General features: G+C 47.9%; 1 protein-coding gene across 8 annotated transcripts in view; it reads left to right on the forward strand.

The window, feature by feature from the left end:
- Positions 1-17720, forward strand: part of BCL9 (BCL9 transcription coactivator) — a 69708-nt gene that overhangs the window by 19236 nt on the left and 32752 nt on the right. For 5 of the 8 annotated variants that reach the window (XM_068180558.1, XM_068180559.1, XM_068180552.1 and 2 more), the window contains exon 1: positions 8803-8944. The exons of 1 other annotated variant lie outside the window; for it this stretch is intronic. The gene's annotated coding sequence lies outside the window, so the exon portion shown is untranslated. 2 more of the 8 variants (XM_068180554.1, XM_068180555.1) reach the window with 2 other exon arrangements.

A 17720-nucleotide genomic window follows, 5' to 3' on the forward strand; every position in this document is an offset into this window, starting at 1 on the left:
CTAAGGACAGTGCACACAGTATTACCTGCATTTCTTGCATGCTGGATGGACTGCTGGCATTAATTTTGTCTTGGTTTGACAGAGAGGAAAGGCAAAAGATGCAGGTTGTGTGTAGGAACAGCCCATGCTGTAAGCAAGTCGAGGCACAGGGAGTGTCCTGTCAGAGTTCCTTTACCAAGGCAGGTCCCTTGTGCAGCACCAGCTCACATGTTAAATGGATGCTCTGAAATAAAAGGGCATATATAGGTGGAAAGAAGCATGCTGTCCTAGGTGTCTCTCAGGATCTGCAAGGCAGGTATTGTCAGCAGATGTATTCCTGCTGGGGAATAGCCCAGTATGATTTAAAATAAGCTGGCAGATTTTGTGCTCAGATGGACGAGGAACATTCACGCAGTCTGTTATTGCAGTTCAGCTGTGAGAGGCCGGCACCACTAGCGGAGAGGGACTAGCAAAATGTTTGGGCAGAAGTATGTCCAGTCATGACATCTGTTGCTAAAGTGGTCCACAGTTTGCACCATAAAAGTGCATAAGTAAAAATGGAAAAGAAAAAAAGTGAAGCATTTATATAACTTAGCCAAAACTCTCGAGTGCCCTCTAATAATGAAGAGTCTTGGGTTTGTTGGTGTTGTCCTCTATCATCTAAGACCTTGCAGATCTGAAAGTTGATGATTACTGCAGGAGAAAGTCAGCACCATACTGATGATAAGCCAATATCTGATCTAAAGAGCAAGGGGGGAAATCTTTGTGTTTTCTTTGGCGGCATCTCTCTGTTTCATATAATTTTGGTACAACACCTGAAAATCAGTGGCTGGTACTTTTGAAATGTATTTCTTTCATCAAAAGCTATTTGAAACAACAGGTTGCACCTATCCATTAAGTCTAAGCTCCCTTGACATTTTTAAATGACAGATAATGAAAACTATCTTCATTATAACTCATGCAATTTCATCAGACTGTCACAAGCAAACAATGGCAAACTAAAGACTGAACAACCCTCAACTCTACTCTCCTAGGTACCTGTGTTAGAGTACCTGGTGTCTTTTCAGCTTCTAGGAAATATAAGAGGTGATATGTCTGCTGGGAAGGGTTCTGTGTTGTGAGGCATTAGAGGTCAACAGGAACATGTTAAAATCTGTCTGGGAGCCAGCGGTCAGATGGCATTAAAATGGAGCACAAATGTGAGAATGATCGTGGGTGAGAGACATGGCTTATCTAACTGAGCGCTGAATTCTGCACTGCCTTCAGTTTATGAATGGATTTAAAGCATGGTGCCAAACAGACCATATTGCAGTTGTCTAATCCTTAGGTGACAGAGGCAGGCATGATTGTAGGCAGAGCTGCATCCAAGAGGACTCATCAGAACAGCCCAGTCAGCCTGGCATTATTGCTACCTGATCGGTGGGAATCGGTCCAGGCCCTGGATCTGAACTGCCGCAGGGAAACCTGGTTGAAGGAGCAGCTGTTGAGGTATGGTACTGGCTTATCTTCCCCTGCCTGTCTCCCCAGCCAACAATGCTGCAGGCTTGCCTGGGCTGAGCATCAGTCACCCAGGTCCTTCCCCCCTTGCCCAACTCCCCATTCCCCAAATGTATAAACTTAACCAAGCTACCCCCCACAGTTAGATTAGAGGGAGAGTGAGAGCAGAAAGGGCATTGCACAGTAAAACATAATTTCTACAAGATGGCCACAGTACAGGAGAGGCTAGGACCAGGGAGTGAATTATAGGGGTCCGGAGAAGAAAGAGGCTGTGGCAGAAAGAGGATTGTTTTTGGAGGACATAGGGAGGAAAATGACAGAGATAGAGGGTGTAGATAAATAGTTAGAAATGGCTGCAGCAGTGTGATTTGGAAGGAAAGTCAGTCACTACTTCAGTCACCATTGGTGATCAGTTTAGGGAGCTGAGTGGTAAATTACAGGCAGGTTAGGACTCCAAGAACACCCGTGACCCTATGAAATGCTGGAGAGAAAAAAAGTTGCAGTAACAGTGAGTAAGACTCATATCTCATCTAACTGAGCATGAGTATCTCAAGGTGAAATAGCAGAAGGAGAGGAGGCGGGAATATTGATTTCTGCCTTGCAAAACAGACAACAACGCCTACTTTTTCATAGCAAGAATTTAACCATTCGCTTTAATGGGCCAGTCTGCAGTACAGTGGGGGCTTGGTTTCTTTGTGCACAGTCTAGAGGGGAATTCACGCTGAAGTTTTTATTTTTTTGTAGCCTTGAAGGAGAGACATGAGCAAAATTTTACCCTCAAACAACTCTGTGCTGCCTATAAGGGCAGCCTGAGTGGAATCTGTCCATGTTGCTGGCCTGTTGTGCAGCAGGCGGGTACCCTGAGCAGCTGGATGCTGGAGGAGCAGTGCTGGAAGGCACAAAAAGCCCGTTATTTCAGGAGAGCTGTTGTATGTGTTGGCGACAGATGACTTCTTCTGTCTGTCTGAGGGCAGACTTAGCCTCCTATTTATCCTGTGAGAAGGATGCTTCTAATGAGGGGTGCTTTCTTCATCTGGCCATGGCTTTCTCAGAAATGTTGCTTTGGGAATGAAATTTTGTTTGCTCGGTTTTACACCACAGAGGTGCACATGCATGCCCCAGTGCTGTGGGCAGGCAGCGCAGAGAACGTGGCTGTGTGGCTGTGTAAGGGGGCTTGGTGGCTTGTACCAGGCTCAGCAGGTGGCTGAAAGGAAGTAGGAGGTGAGTTTGGCAATTTTGTGAGCTGCTGCCATGTCTGTTCTCATTGATGTCAAAGATGGCCATACACATACAAAGGGAGTGTAAAGTCATGGCTGAGAATCTTAAAAGGCTCAAGGGTCAGGCAATTCCAAAGGCAAATTCTGGCAGCACCACAGCACTCAGTGTGTGTTAGCAGTTCCCTGTAAAGCATGGAGACCATGTGGTGGAAGCAGTATTCCTGTGCAGTCATTGGTTCTGAAGTCTTCTCTGTGCCAAAATTTCCCACCTTTGTTTGGTATGAATTCATATTTTTCATGTGTTGCAGGAGCATATGCTTCCCCAGATTCTGTTTACCTGATTTCCCTTCTGAATCAGTATCTGTTCTCTCCCTCGTTTTCTTCTACCTGTTTTTCTTTAATCATAGGAGATAGAGCTGAGCATTTATCTCTATGGCTGCATGATATTTGCCTCATACCTGCTTATTGACTTGAGAAAAGTCTTTCTAAATAGGGCAAGACCGTCCTGCAACTGGGATCTTTTAATACATGGGATTTGTTCATCACATCAGAGTTTTTGATGGGAGATAATGTCTTCAATAGGGGCACATCAACTATAAGTCTCTGTGGATGTCCAGAAGAATATTTTAACCACAGGCACAGTCCTATGTTCCAGCCCAAACCTGATTAAGGCTCAGATTGTTTGGGTGTTCGCATGAACAGGAAAACACGGCATCAACTGTTTCTCTCTTTTCAGTGCAGACAGGAAAGCGAGAGCAGGGCCTTTCTTGCCCAGGTGAATTTGCCTTCATCTGCACACTGTTGCCTTGGGGTGATGTGCAGCCAGTGCTGGTCAAATCCATCAGCCAGTCTCGTTCCCAGCTCAGCTTCATGCCCTGTGCAGCCAGCTGGATAGTAGTCATTGCTGTAGGTGACTTACAGGTAGTTTTTTCACCAGCACTGGGGACAGAGGGGGTTTGCATATGTGTGTGTTTTGGGGGGATGTGTGTGGCTGTGTCTGAATATTGACCTTGGTATGGGTAGAGAGGCATTTCCCTCCTCTGGGAGGCTGTGAAGTCCCACCCACGATGGGATGCAGAGGGACTGTTCACACGAAGTATGTTAAAAATATTCTCTGGTGGTTTGCAGGATGGAGGCTCAGCAAAACTGAGGAGACTCGGGTTAATGTCTAATACTAAAAGAAACTGAACAAGAAAGAAAGCCAAAACAATCTCTCCCCCTCCCCCAGGCCTGATTTCCTAATCTTTTAGGAATGATTTACAATAAATAAAAGATTTTCTGAAAGAAGGTTTTTTTTCCAAGTTAACAATAGATGTTAAAGTACCCCTCCCTGTGGTCCTTTCCCATTTCTTTCACACTGTCCAGCTTTAGACTTCATCCTGCAGCAAGATTCATGAAGGCAACTCCCCTGTGCCCATGCAGGGAGATCACGGCGGTATGCAAACCATAATCACCTGGATTCCTTACAGAAATGGGTTGTTTCCTTTCGAGAAAGCTCATTAGAGCATGCAGCAGTGTAAACCTGAAAGCTTGTGAGAAAATGGTTTCATAGAGAATGATCTCTCTTGTCCCACAGCTCCTCTGATCATTTACACGGGAGCACAAAAGAGGGCAAAAAACCGCCAAACCTAAAGCAAACAAACAAAGCAAAACATCCACCTAATGGTGTGTGTTCTTAATTTCCAACAGTGATGGTGTTTTACACCCACTTTGTGCAGGTGTACACGAATTCGGGTCGGGAATCACTTTAGAGAGTGGAGCTTTTAAGGAGTTAGTGGAGCTTCCCTGCTGGAAGGTTATAATCACACTGAAAGAGGGAAATCTTGCTTCAGCAGACAGGAAATATGTGATGCAATTTCAGCACAGAGTTGCTAGAGATAAATTAGCCCATAAACAAAAAAAAAAAAAAAAAAAAAAAAATTGTAGGGAACACGTTGCTTGGCCCAAGTGTGCCATGTCGAAGCTAATAGCAAGGGATCCCATGACTGCAGGAGCAGCAATGTACTGGCTACATGGTACATACTTTGCCTGCAAGGAGAAGTGCCCATCCGTGATCCTGGGTGTAGGGACTGTTGGCAGATTCTTCTTACTGCTGACAGCTTTCCTTGAGGCACGGTTTTTTTAAACATTATGGATTGAAAAGGCACAATCTACTGTTGTGTTTGAGGTGGAAGTGTTTCCCGTGGAATGACTGTGTGTGTGGTTGGAGAAGGCTCCACTTCGGAGAGTTGATGGTCATGAGCAGGGTGTGACTTCAGAAAAGGCTAATGTCTCCAGCCTTGACATGCTGAGGATCCATGTCTCCATTTCACCTTCCCTCAGTCCCATCTTCAAAAGTTCCTGTTTCTCAGATGTTTCCACCTCCTCCAGTTGTGCCAGTTCAGCTGCTTGTGGGGATGAAATCTACATCAGGGCTGGTCTGGTGTTAAGGTTTTGTTCTTGTTAGTAGGGCTTTTAAAAAAAAGTTGGATAATTTAAACAGCTCACCTATGCATGTAGCTACATAAATAGTTTAACTGGCACAAGTGAGCGGCAATAACTGAGAGAGCATGGCAGGATCCTCTAAAACTGGGTCTGCTGCAGATGGAACAGTGAAACAGAGCCACAGCCCTACATGCTCTCAATGTTATTTGCATGAGTAGCTCCATTGTGCTTCAGTGGGACTCTACTTACACATGTAAAATTAAGTGTTTGCAGGGCCAGGCCCTTGAAGAGAATAAAAGCCGTGATCGGGGTGTGCCATGCTCTGAACCATGTACAGAAAGTGTCATGCAAATGTATTTTGCTGGCTGGGCTATCTCGTCTGATCTGTCTGCTCTGAAGAACCAGAGCTCCTGTGGCAACTTTCCTTAGGCTTGGTTTGCTCTAATGGAAGAGGGCCCTGCTTTTGAATAGACGGGCTGATCTCCTGCCCTCGCTGCAGACAGGGAGTTGTGAGGAAAGCGTACACAGTGTGGTGAGAGCTGTAATGCTTCCAAGATGTTCTTGGATTTGCCGGAGTGCTCTAAAAAGTCGGGACAGCTGGTTTCTCTGGGGCAGCTTTTATGAGCTTCACCAAGGGAGGGCAAGGCCCCAATACAGGGGGCTGTTCTCGAGGCTGATGGGGACGGTCCCACCATCTGGGGCTCTGCTACCTGAAATCCCGACTTACAACCAGTTAGGATCGTTTTGGAGCCTGTTGTTGTCAGTTCCCATGATAAAACCCTTCAAGGACAGCCTTGGGAATTCACTGCTGTAGCTGATTCCCAAAGGTGGTGGGTGAAGCTGCAACTTAACTCTTGCGAGTGAAGCAAATCACCTTGATCGCTGCTCTCTGGAGCCCCAAAGAGAGGAAGGAAGAGACTTAAAGCCGTTGAAGGGGAGAGGCTTGGTGTGGTTATTTGAGACCGCTGCCTGCAGAGTTGCACAGTCATTTATAACTGTTTGAAATGTGGGGGGATGGGGTCGGGGGGATGGGAGGGGAGTCGGAGGAACCACAGCATCTGCAAACTAGTAGCATTTTGTGCTCGTTTTCCCCGGTCTAACTCCTAAAGGGACCAGACAGCGAAGTACTGGGTCGGAGGAGGGAGGAGAACAAAAAAGGCAGTTCGCTAACTCCTTGTATTTTATCACTGCTGTTGCATGTGTCGGGTTTGAGGCACAGGGTAGGATTTTCAAAAGTACCTTTGGAAAACGGAAGTTGGGTGCCTGGCTTCCTTAGGCTCCTTAGAAAAATCCCAGCCTCTACTGCCCAGGGCAAACAACATCCTTTTAAGCAAACCACGGTGGGTTCCTGGTGTCGGTGAGAGTGGGACTGGGTCTTCTGTCGGAAGCACTGTGAGGTACATTCTCTTCCTTGCACCGTGCTGGGCTGCCTGGCCAGCATGGTAGGATGCATGAAGGACAGGAGGAATTGCAGGTGTTGCATTAAAAGAGACCCGTATCAATGTAAAAATGCGAAGTTTAAGCATCACTTAAAGGAGCATGTGGAACCGATGGCGGCAAAGGTGGTGGTTCCAGTTTCACGGACACTTCAGCTGTAGAAGGTGCTGGCCGCGATCACTGGAAAGATGCAGGTGGGGCTGCCGTCAGTGGGTGGAAGGACTTGTCAAAGACCAGATTTCCACCTTCGGGTCGTGGATCCTGGGAACTTGTAGCCCCAGGGACTTGTCTAGAAAAGGTGTCCGTGGGCTGAAAGTCTGTCCAGCGGGAAATGCTTCGGATCTCGGGTCTGCAAACCAGAAGGGACTGAAACCCCACTGTTAAGAAGGAAGAGTGTCTATTTGGGGTAAGAGGTGATAATTAGCTACTGTTGCACTGCTCAGGAAGCTGTGAAGAGTTCTTCAGCAGTGTTTGCGAGTGGCCAAGGACAAGGGGAGGAGAAGAGAGGGACAAAAAGAGAAAAAGGGATTGAGGGCTGAGCAAAGAGAGGAGGTGGTTTTATCTGCCAAGAGCAACGCCCAGCGTGAATGTTGCGCTAAAAGGGTCTTCTTCCAAAGACTTGAGTTACTTAAAAGTGGGAGTTGGACAAAGAATGGGTCGTTTGAGGATAAAGGGGGAGGGAGGACACTGCATTTCTGTTCCCTGATGTTGTATTGGCTAAACAGGTTATTCAGGCAGTGCGGATAAGCAAAACTGATCCGCTGACTTTTTCTGTTCGGCTGAATCTGTGTGCCACCGGTGGCTTGGAAACCTCTTCCTTTATAGCCACGAGATCGCCCATTTTAAGAACATTTTGTGGAAGGTGAAGGAGAAGGATTAGTGGATGTTGAAAGCCGTCTTTTCACAGAGTAAGTCTCAGACTGAAAAGGGCGGGGGATAGCTAAAAATTTTCAAAACTCTTCACTGCCAGTTTGAAACCAAACTACATTGGTGTCTAATCCCCCAAACACGGAGCATTTGTCCAGGATGGGGCCCTTGAGCATTTTTAGGAGTTGATAGGTTGTGTCTGTTTGCCATTACTGCCTGGTCCCTCCCTGTTCAGTTCCAGGCTTCTGCTTATCCCGACGCTGTCTCTCATCAGAAGAAAGCCCTCAGGTCACTCGGCGGGTGGGCAGTCGGGGTGCTCACCCCCCGGGGAGGAGGGACGCTCTTCTTCTCCACAAATTCCCTCCGCTCTCATCCCGCATTCTTCAGAAACGTGCGGAAGGGACACGTGCCAGCGGGCCGGGCCGCTCCACGATGGTCCAGCGGCTCCCCCCGCCGTGCCATCGGGCTGCCGGCGATTCCCGGGGGCCGCCTCGGGTTCCCAGGGCGCGTGGATTCCCCCTCGCGGGAAGGTGGGGGGGGCAGCGAGGCTGAGGCGGGGATACCACGGCACCGGGGTGGGCCTGGGCAGGCCGGTGCCGAGGAGGGCGGGCAAGGCACCAGACTGGGGCCGGGCGGCGCCATCCCGTATCCCGTATTCCGCATCCCTCAGGGGCCCCGCGCGCCGTTTCCGTTAAGGGGGTGCCGCCGTTGCGGGGGGCAGGGTGAGGGCGGGCCCCCGCGCGCGCCGCCTCAGGGGGAGCGGCAGGGCCCCTCCCCGGCCCCACCGGGGGCGCCTCCCCTGCGGTACCTGGCGGGCACCCGGGAGCACGGGGAGAGCCCTTCCCGCAGCCCGGGGAACCGGGGGAATGAGGGTGACTATCGGTTCCCGACTCATCAGGGGAGTTTGGGGTGGAGGGAGGGGGGTGGCGGGGGAGGCGGCCCCTTTAAGAAGAGCCCCGGGCGCGCGGTCTCTTTAAAAGGGGAGAAGGGGGCGCGGCCGCCGCGGGGCGGGGGCCGGGCTATGTTAATGAAGGGCGGGGCCGCGAGGGCGAGGGGAGCCTGTCTCTTTAAGAGCCCGGCTGGTACCACCGTGCGGCTAAGGGGGAAGGGCCGCCGTCCCCTCCCTCCGGCCGGGGAGAGGAGAGGCGGGGCGGGGCGGGCGAGACCACTGCGCTGCGCGGGGAGCGAGAGGCGGTCCCGCCGCCGGCCGAGTGAGTAGTGGACGGTACCATTGCCGGGGCGGGGCGCGCGCGACGGGCGGTACCATTCCCCTCTCCGCGGGTTGCGGGACGCGGCGGGAGGGGGGCGCGGGGTGGGGGGGGAAAGAACCGGTGTGGGGAAAAGGCGGTGGGGGCGGGGGAGCGGGCGGGGGGAGCGGGCGCGAGGGGCTGCGCTGGGCGGTACCATGTGCGCGGGGAGCGGGGGGGGGGGGGGGAGGCGCCGGCGGACAATGGAGCCTGTGTGTGTGTGCGGGAGGGGGACGGAGCCGCCGCGCCGCCCCCGCCGGCCCCGGGCTGAGCGCGGTGAGTGCGGGGCGGGCACCGGGCGCCGGCACCCCGCACCGCCCGCCCCAAGTTCGGGAGGTGGGGGTGCCCCGGGGGGTGCCCCAAAGGAGGCGGCGAGGGGAGCCCGGGGGTTGCATGGGGTGCCTGGGGGGGCTGTGTTCCATGGAGGGATGTGTGGGGAGCAGGGGATGCTCTGGGAACTGTGCTTCGTTGAGGGATGTGTGGGGAGCAGGGGATGCTCTGGGAACTGTGCTCCATGGAATGTGTGGGGAGCAGGGGATGCTCCGGGAGCTGTGCTCCATGGAGGGAGGTGTGGGGCATGGGGATATTCTGGAAGCTGTGCTCCGTGGGGAGCAGGGGATGCCTGGAGGATGTGCTCCGTGGGGGGACGTGTTGGGAGCAGGGGATGCTCCAGGAGCTGTGCTCCATGGAAGGAAGTGTGGGGCATAGGGAGCTGAGCTCCTTGGGATGTGTGGGGTGCTTTGGGGTGCACTGGGAGCCCTGGAGGTTGTGCTGTGTGGAGCGGCACATGGAATGCCGTGACTCGCGCCCTGGTGCAGGGGATGCCCCGGGGGCTGTGATATATAGAGGAATGTATGGGATGCCACAGGGGATGTGCTGGGAGGAGGCATGTGTGGGCTGTCCTGGGCCGCAGTGTGGTGCATGGGATGCTCCAAGAGCTGTGCTTGGTGGAGGGATGTGTGGGATGCTCGGTGGTGCGGGGGATGCGCTGGGGCTCTCTGCCGTGGGGAGGCGTGTGTGGGGTACTCGGGGCTCTGCTGGGTGGGGGGCTGTGGGGTGCACCACTGGGGTGGGTGATCTGTGCTGCCCCGAGGTGTGTGGAAGTGCCTTCGGGCCGTGCTGTGGCAGAGGACAGTGTTGGGTGGACTAGAGAGGTGGTGGTGAGATTCCAATCTCAGTGAGGGGCTGGGACACAGGATGGGAGGGGCTGTTGGACTGGGAGCGAAGACTGTCCTAGGAGAAAGAAGCTGCTGTAAAAGTGGGGCGGGAGCTGTGTGTGTGAACTCTCTGGTTGAGCTGAAGTGAGAGGCTGGGGCACAGGGATCCACAGTAGGGATGTAGGGAATGGGATACCCGGTGAGACATGCAGTGAGAGGGTGGGAAATGGTGTGTGGGATATTGGATCACCTGGGACGTGCCGTGAGGAAGGGATGGGAGGCTGTGGTGCAGGAAGTACTGAACTGTGGGAGACTAGAGGAAAAAATGTCGAGAGCTGGGTGAAGAAATGAGTATGAGGTTGGCTGGGGAGAGTGGTACATGAAGGGAAGCATGTGAGGAGTTGGGACTTGAGTCATTGTAGGAAAGACATGCGGGAGTGGGATTGGGGAAGCACTGGGAGCCAGAATATGAGTTGCTTTCAATAGGATGGAGGTGGTGCACATGGTCATGAGGGAAATTTTAGGGCTCCTGAGCTGGGAAGCAGTGTAGATAGATGAGGGGAACAGGAATCCAGGGAAGCTAAGCCTGTAGTATCAAACTAGTAGGTGGGATACTAAGTGTGGGAGGGGATCTTGTGTATGGGGATTGAGGGGAAGAGCAGTATCTGTCAAGGCAGGGGAAATGTGTTTATTTGGAAGTATTCCTACTAGGTAGAGGAGAGGCTCTGCGTGTGCATGCATGAGAGGGAGTCTGTGCTCTGGCTGGCTGCATAGGGGGATGAGAGGCTAAATCTGAAGTTTCATGAGGTAAAAGGTTAGATGATGAGGAGAAAAAATGAATAGTGGAGACCCCAAATGCTTAGAGAAGTGGTGGGACAGATGGATGCATGCAGGCAGCAAGGCTCCACTTCTAGGATGAGAAAGTACCCTGTATTTCTGTGTTGTCCAGCCCCCTGTCCCTGTTCTCTGGAGGTGGTGGGTCTAAAAAGGCCTCTGAAGGTGGAGTGTTAGGGATGTGGAAGGTGGATTTTGCTCAGGGAGGGTAGACAAAGCATGAGGAGACAGATGGGAAGAATCTGATGTGACAGTCAATTGTGGGTTGCTATTTGGGTGTAAAATATTAAGGTGGGATGATTACACAATTAGTGCTTTAATAGTAAACTACATGAGAAACCAGAAAATTATCATGTAGCAAAGAAAGAATGAAGTAAGTGTCAGATGGGAACTGGTTGTGGAGTGATTCAAAGCCCACCAAGGTGAAAGGAAAGATGCTTTTATTCTTCAGATGTCAGACATAACATGGACTCTGAGGCTGGGCTGGAAATAACCACGAACCTCATTTCTGGGAGAGTGACATCAAGTCTTGTAGCCCTTACCTGGTAAAGTAACACCTTCTCCTTGGTCTGGGCAGAGAAGAAAGGGTTGTGCCAAGTCAAGTTTGTCTCCATAAGCCTCGTTGTTTGTGACTGGTTGCTTTTCTGTCAAAACACATTTGGAGGAAGCGGGGGAGACAGCTCTCTCTGTTTTTAGGGGTTCCAGTGACATTTTTATTTTCCTTGAAAGTATTTTGTCCTTGGTTTCTCTGTGAAAAGCCCACACAGACATTGGATGCTCTGAAGGATCCTTAAATGTATCAAGCTTTAAAAGCATGAGGAAAAAAAGTGATGCAGATTTTTTTTTTCTGTTTTGTTGGAGTATTTGATCAGTGATTGCTCGAGATATTACAATAACAACTGATGGAAAACTAGGCAAGGCATTATATGAAATCAAATGAAAGAATTAACATACTTAAACAGCTGTATTCCCACTTCTTTTTGTTTACCTCTCTCCTGCTTTCTATGAGGTCTGTCATGGCCAGTTTCTGGCTGAAGTGGGGTGTTACAGGTGTGGAGCCGGGAAGTTGATCGGGGCACACACACAGAGTCGTTTTGTGTCCATCCCGCGGCAGAGGAGCTGTGCTTGCAGGAGTGCACAGTCCTGCATCCCATGGCACAGGGATCTGCTTTCTTGCCTGAACTGCAGGGGTTGTTTTCCTGAGGTTTTATAGCCATTTTGGACAAGTTGGCATGATGGCTCTGTTACGCGGTGTGGATTTTTTCTTCTTTTAACAGTGATCTCCAAAGAGATTATTTTTAATGAATGTGTCCTTTTTTTCTTACTCAGTGCATAAAAATGGCTCAAGGGCTCATATTCTTTCGCTGTCTCCCTTGCTGGCCTCTCCTCAAACAACAAAAGAAAGGCATCTTTCTTTTTTTTGACTTGGAGTTAGCAACGATGTTAGTTTTGGGATTTTGGAATTTTCTCAGTGGGGCAAGTGCGTTTTTGTTTTGTTTTTTTTTTTTTTTTTTTTAATCTGTTTTTTTTTGGGTCGGGGTTTTATTGTGGAGAGGGGTCTGGGGATCTTGGGTCTCACTGCACTTGTGTGAACTCTTAACACCTTAATTGAAGGGGTGGAGATGCTGAATCACTAACAAAGACCTCCTTTATCCAAAATGTTAATCAATCATTGACGTTAAATAAGTGTGAACAAAACCAAGCAAAAAAAAAAAAACCCCATCCTAAACAAGTTTTTGTGTAAGTCCCCCTCCCATTCAGCTGCTCATCTTTGGTCAGGTTAACGTGATAAATTATTTTGGAGATGTATTTTTTGCCTGTGCACTTGGTTTTTGCAGTGTTTGGTAAAAGTTGTGTTTATGACTTCCCAGTGTAGTTTTCCCAATACAGATTATTTAGCTCCTAGATGTCTAAAGATGTTCTGGGAGAAATTGTGATTTGCTCTGGTGTGGGGGAGTAGCTGGACTATGATAGTAGTGTTGTGACCATCTTTTTGTACGCTAGGTTTTTTTTCCCCCTTGTTTGTTTTGGGGAGGTATTTTGGTTTTCTCTTTTGCGATGAGTCAATTTGTTTATTGGTCAACACAATCTTCTAAGCTAGGCAGGACCTGAAGTTTAATGTGGAAGAAAATAAATAGGTTCCTGGTCCTACAACCAGAAACTTTGTAGATTTCTTCTGGATATTATGAATACAAAGGGTGTGGACTCTTTCTTCCCTGTGCTTTCCCCCTCCTTCCCCCCCCATCTTACATTTCATCTTTACAGTTCATGTGCTTGGATTGTTTTCAGTTAGGGTTAGTCCACAGCCAAACTGCGTTTGTCACCAAATATCCAAATATAGAAACTGAGGCGACTGTAAGCCACAGGGCTAAAATATTCATATACTAGAGCTTTTCTGAGCAGTTTATATGTTTGATGTGGATAAGAATGGAGTACCTTTGATCCATATTTCCCAGCTATTCAAAGGCTTGCTACACTGCAGCACATTGACTTCCCATACCTATTTCTACATGTTTCTTCCTAGATGCTGTTTTTTCCTCTGAGTTCTTGAGATGTTGTGTCAATCTCTTGCCTCACAAACTCTGCCTATGGTTTAGGAATTTTGCTGGTCTTTCATAAATTCAATAGGAAAAATCCCAATCCCAAACAGCAACAACAGCTTTATCCTGTGAAGCAATTACAGTCGAATGAGTATTCAAAGTAATTCCTATCTTAAATGTGAGCTGTGCTACCTTGCAGGGCTTTTTCTCTTCTGTTTTGTAGAAGTTTGTCAGAATTTCTTCACAGCAATGCAGGCAGCCTTCATAAAATCCTTCTAACTCGTTTGTGTGGCCTTGGACTTCACAGAAATCTCTGTGCCTCCCTGAGGTCTCTGGTCTGTTTACATAGATATGAAGTCCTTTAACCCAGCAAGTTTTGCTGTGGGCTTGGATTTCCTGCTTACATGCTCTGCTCGAGTCCCTCTAGTCTTTCTGCTGGCAAAATAAAGGTGTTAACTCAGTTTTTCAGAGCAATTTCTGAATGGAATGAGATTTCATTGCCGAATTTTTGTTCAAGCACTGCTCTGCCTATTATATTGAATTTAAAAGAGCTTTCCCCTACGAACCCTTACTTGTCTGTTATTTTGTTGGTTTTTTTTTTTTTTTTTTTTTTTACTGCTTTAAAAGTTTAATTGTTTTGGAGCTTGACCTCCTTTGTAGTAGGGACGATACAAGTCCAGAAGAACAGGAACTTTATTCATAATTAGGAAGTCCAGATAATCTTGAAGAACTTGAACAAAAAAAAAAAAAAAAAATCAGTCTGATGGGAAATTTCTGAAGGGTTGCCTTTAAGACCATGCAGGCTCATAAACGCTGGTTAGCAACAATAGGTGACATTTAATGTGCTGAATCCAAGTGAATTGTTCCATTCTTACCTTTTGATTTATATTTTTGAAGAAGCAGGGGTGTGCTTTGTGACTGCACCCTTACCTGCAGACCGAGCTGCCCTCTGTTCCTATTCCTGTGAGCACTTCCTTCAGTGCTAGAGCTGGGTTTTGAGGAGTCCTTGGTGCTCATCTGTTTTGACTCTGCACCACCCTCCTTTGTGTGCCGGTGCTGCTGTTTTGGAGCAGCTGGATGCTGGAATGGATCAGGGAGCTGATCTGGATTAGAAGTAGCCTGGCAAAGAAATGATGATACTTAGCCTGCATCAGTTTGCCAAACTGGTTTGCTGTTTGGCCACGGGCACATCAGACAGTGTGGTGCAGGGGTGGGAGTAAATATTGGTACCAGCAGTTCTCTGAGCTGGCATTGCTGCCAAAAGGAATGCTCGTCTAACTATATCCCTAAGAGTCTGCTAAACTTGCTAAATGTTTTTTACACCTGTTTGTTACAGCTTCCCTTGCTTGAGAACAGTTCCTCCAGCTTACCTTGTTCTTTTTGCCAAAAATCATCTCTGAACGTATATGCAAGGTATCAAAAGAGAAGCCCTCTTTGAGAAGCTTTAAGCAGGGCCAACAGAAGAGTGTGGTGGCTTTGCTATCGAAGAGTTTCTGCTGCCTCAAGACTTTCTGATGATACAGAACATGTACTGTAAATTGACGATAGACTATTTAGTATGGTTGCAATTAAGCAGTGAAACTCATGCTGTGAGAATCTTGCTGAGGAGCAAGAATTCAACAAGAGTTAAAAAGCATCAGATGTCTTTAAGAATATGAAGAATATTCGTAATCAGTGGCAGTAGAAATTCTGGAAGAGGTATTAAGCCTGTGGTCTAAACCTTCTTTTTTACTCTGCTCTAGCAGTTGTGCTTCTATATTGGGAAAGGGAGGAATAGAATAGCCTGTTATGCCTGGATTTGCTGCAGGGTTCTCACACTCCTCTCTGGAAACTTAATTGAGAACCAGTGTATGAGATGTGCCATAGGCTTCTGGTTGGATCCTGGTGAACCATCCTGAAATCTGGTCTGAGTTACTAAATTCTGGCTATCATAAAGTGAACTACTGCTTCGCAACTTTTTGCATTTTCTTTATTCCTACTTTTATGGGTTGTTCTTACTTATTCTTTTGCAGAGTTGAATCTGAGCACTCTGGTTTTGATCTACTTTGACAACAGTAATTGAATTTGTTTTAAATACTGTTATGAAATTGCAGTTAACTATATGTGAGGAATGAATGTTATCTCTTTAGAGAGATCCCCTTTTTTTCAGACAAACTTAAAAGCAGAAGTGGGGTTTTCCTTGTTTGGCCTCCAAGAAGATGCTTGTGGAATAGGGAAGGGAGATGAACAGTGCACCTGTAAGGTGTTTGGCCTGTTTGTTTTTTAAAGCCTAGGCAGAAGCAATGAAATCCTTTTGAAGGAAGGAAAAAGTGCCTTTTACCACTGACATGCTTTCTTTCAACAAAGAAAGATGGAGCAATGTCCTCTGAGATTTCACTGAAAATTGGGTGCTGTAGTCTTGAAAACAATGCTGGTTTTACGTGCTCCTTAGTGGTACAGTCAATGGCATAAGGAGTGGATGATATACACAATAATTAGGCTGCATATGGAATCGAGGGAGAGCTTGCTGTTTTCTGCATTGAGTTCAGAGCAGTTGTTGTTCAGGCACAGATAGCCACACAGCTGCCTGTTCAGCTCCTAGCACTGGCAATTACTCTGAGCTGGGTGTCTTGTTTTCATGGCTGTTTGGCCTCTTAAGAAAGCAGTGTCTCTGTGTTTTTCCTCCTTGGCTTTCTGGTGAGGCTCTGTCTGCCTAGTAGCAGAGCAAGAGAGCTTTAAATCACTGACCCACCTTGTCAGTGGATGGTCTCTGTGTGCCTGTGGTTGTCCTCTCTGCCTTCTGAACAAAGGGTGCAGATATCTGTTTTACCTTATCAGCAGGGTGGCTGGGGCCCATGGGCTCTTTTAAACCCAGGGTTGCTTGGATTTGGTGGGGAACTTGGGAACAGAGCTTGGCTCTTAATGTGCCTGTGATTTATCTACTCGACCATGTTACTTACGCTCTACAAATTGCTTTAAGTCTGTGAGTCTGCCTCTGTATGTTGTGTCAAGCTATCTTTGCCACCTTTGCATTGTGTACAGAGTTGTGAAGACCTGAACAAAAATTTGGTTTAGTGGTTCACTAATAAAAACACTGGGTAAGATCAAGCAGTGCAGACCTTTTTTCAGGTTGCTCAGAGCTCTGCTTTCTGCATTTTGCTAAACTGACTTCTTCAGGTGTCTTTTATCACTGTTCCACTGCCTGTGAAATGGCAATGTTTTATCTATGTACCAATCTGGATTTGTTTGAGGATTGATTAGAAATGTATTTGCAGTGTAATATAAAACCAAGTTGTAGCTGTTGAGGTGAGCAGCCACAGCCTCAACAGGAACAGCTGGTACAATGGACAGTTGATAGTCCTATGTATGGAGAAACTCTTTTCAGGACTTCTGGTGGTGGAATGGAAGTTTTCAACCACATTTTATATGTATGTATGAGAAAAAAAGTAAAAAACTTCAGGTCAAAATGATTTGACAGCTCGTTAGCAAGAAAACGCTTTCTTCTGCCTCTTGAAAATAATAATTTTATATATATTGCATATATACAAAAAATATTTAACCTTCTTGTAGTTGGGGGATAGAAGGTTGAAACTGTCAGGCAAATAGCCACCATCCAGCAGAAATGCTTCTGATTGCTTTAGTGAAAGCCAGCTTTGATTTGACAGTTATGAGGCTTTGAAAATAGCGCTGTGTTTATACAGCACAGTAAATACTTTGAAGTGCGTTAGGCTGTGCTGTACATGCGTGGCTAACTAGAGGAATATTAAATGCCTACATCTTGTGTTGAGTGAGGGAGGATCCTGCAGCAATTGGAATTGCATGCTCCTCATACTTTTATAAGATCGTGTCAAAGCAGTAGATTTGATAATAGACCTGATTATACAATTGCTTAATTTCTTGTCAAAATAACATTTTTACATGCAGTGTTCTGAGATATTTGAGGTGACCTCGTGTTATTTATCAAATGTCAGTTTTTCATCCCAGCAGCTTTGATATAATCATGTAGCATCGTGGAGTACTGTGTACATGCAGTTTTTGCTTGCTGGAGTTCTTTGAAGTGCCTTACTCCTGAGAAGAGTCATTGCTGTGTGGAAGATCCTGCATTTAATAACTGGGAAGCCAGTATGGAACCACTGCGCTGTGTCACTGAGGGTCGTGCTGCCTCTCACATGCCTAATGTGGGTCCAAAAGCAAAGGAATGAGAGATTCAGTGCACCAGGGACAAGCACACCCTGGCACACATTTTACTCAGCAGTAAGCTGCAGGGGATGTAGTAACTCTTCAGCTCTGCTCCCGTGGGAATGCTGGGTTTGTGGTGTTGAGCTCCCCAGGTGCCTGAGAACAGCAGGAGGGCTCCTGTAAAAGGAGCAGAGCAGAGGGATGGTTGGTGGTGACAGTCCTGAATGAAAACGGGTCTGGCAGGCACTGCTGGAAGGTAGTGATGCTCAGGGGAGCCTTGGAAAAGGGTTCGTTTGGTGGGAGAGAGACCAGAGAGCTGTAAAGGTGAAGGTTAGCACGAAGGAAGGTGTATGACTTGCCCCC

The sequence above is a fragment of the Anomalospiza imberbis genome, chromosome 2 (genome assembly GCF_031753505.1).
Source record: "Anomalospiza imberbis isolate Cuckoo-Finch-1a 21T00152 chromosome 2, ASM3175350v1, whole genome shotgun sequence".
NCBI lineage: Eukaryota > Metazoa > Chordata > Aves > Passeriformes > Viduidae > Anomalospiza > Anomalospiza imberbis.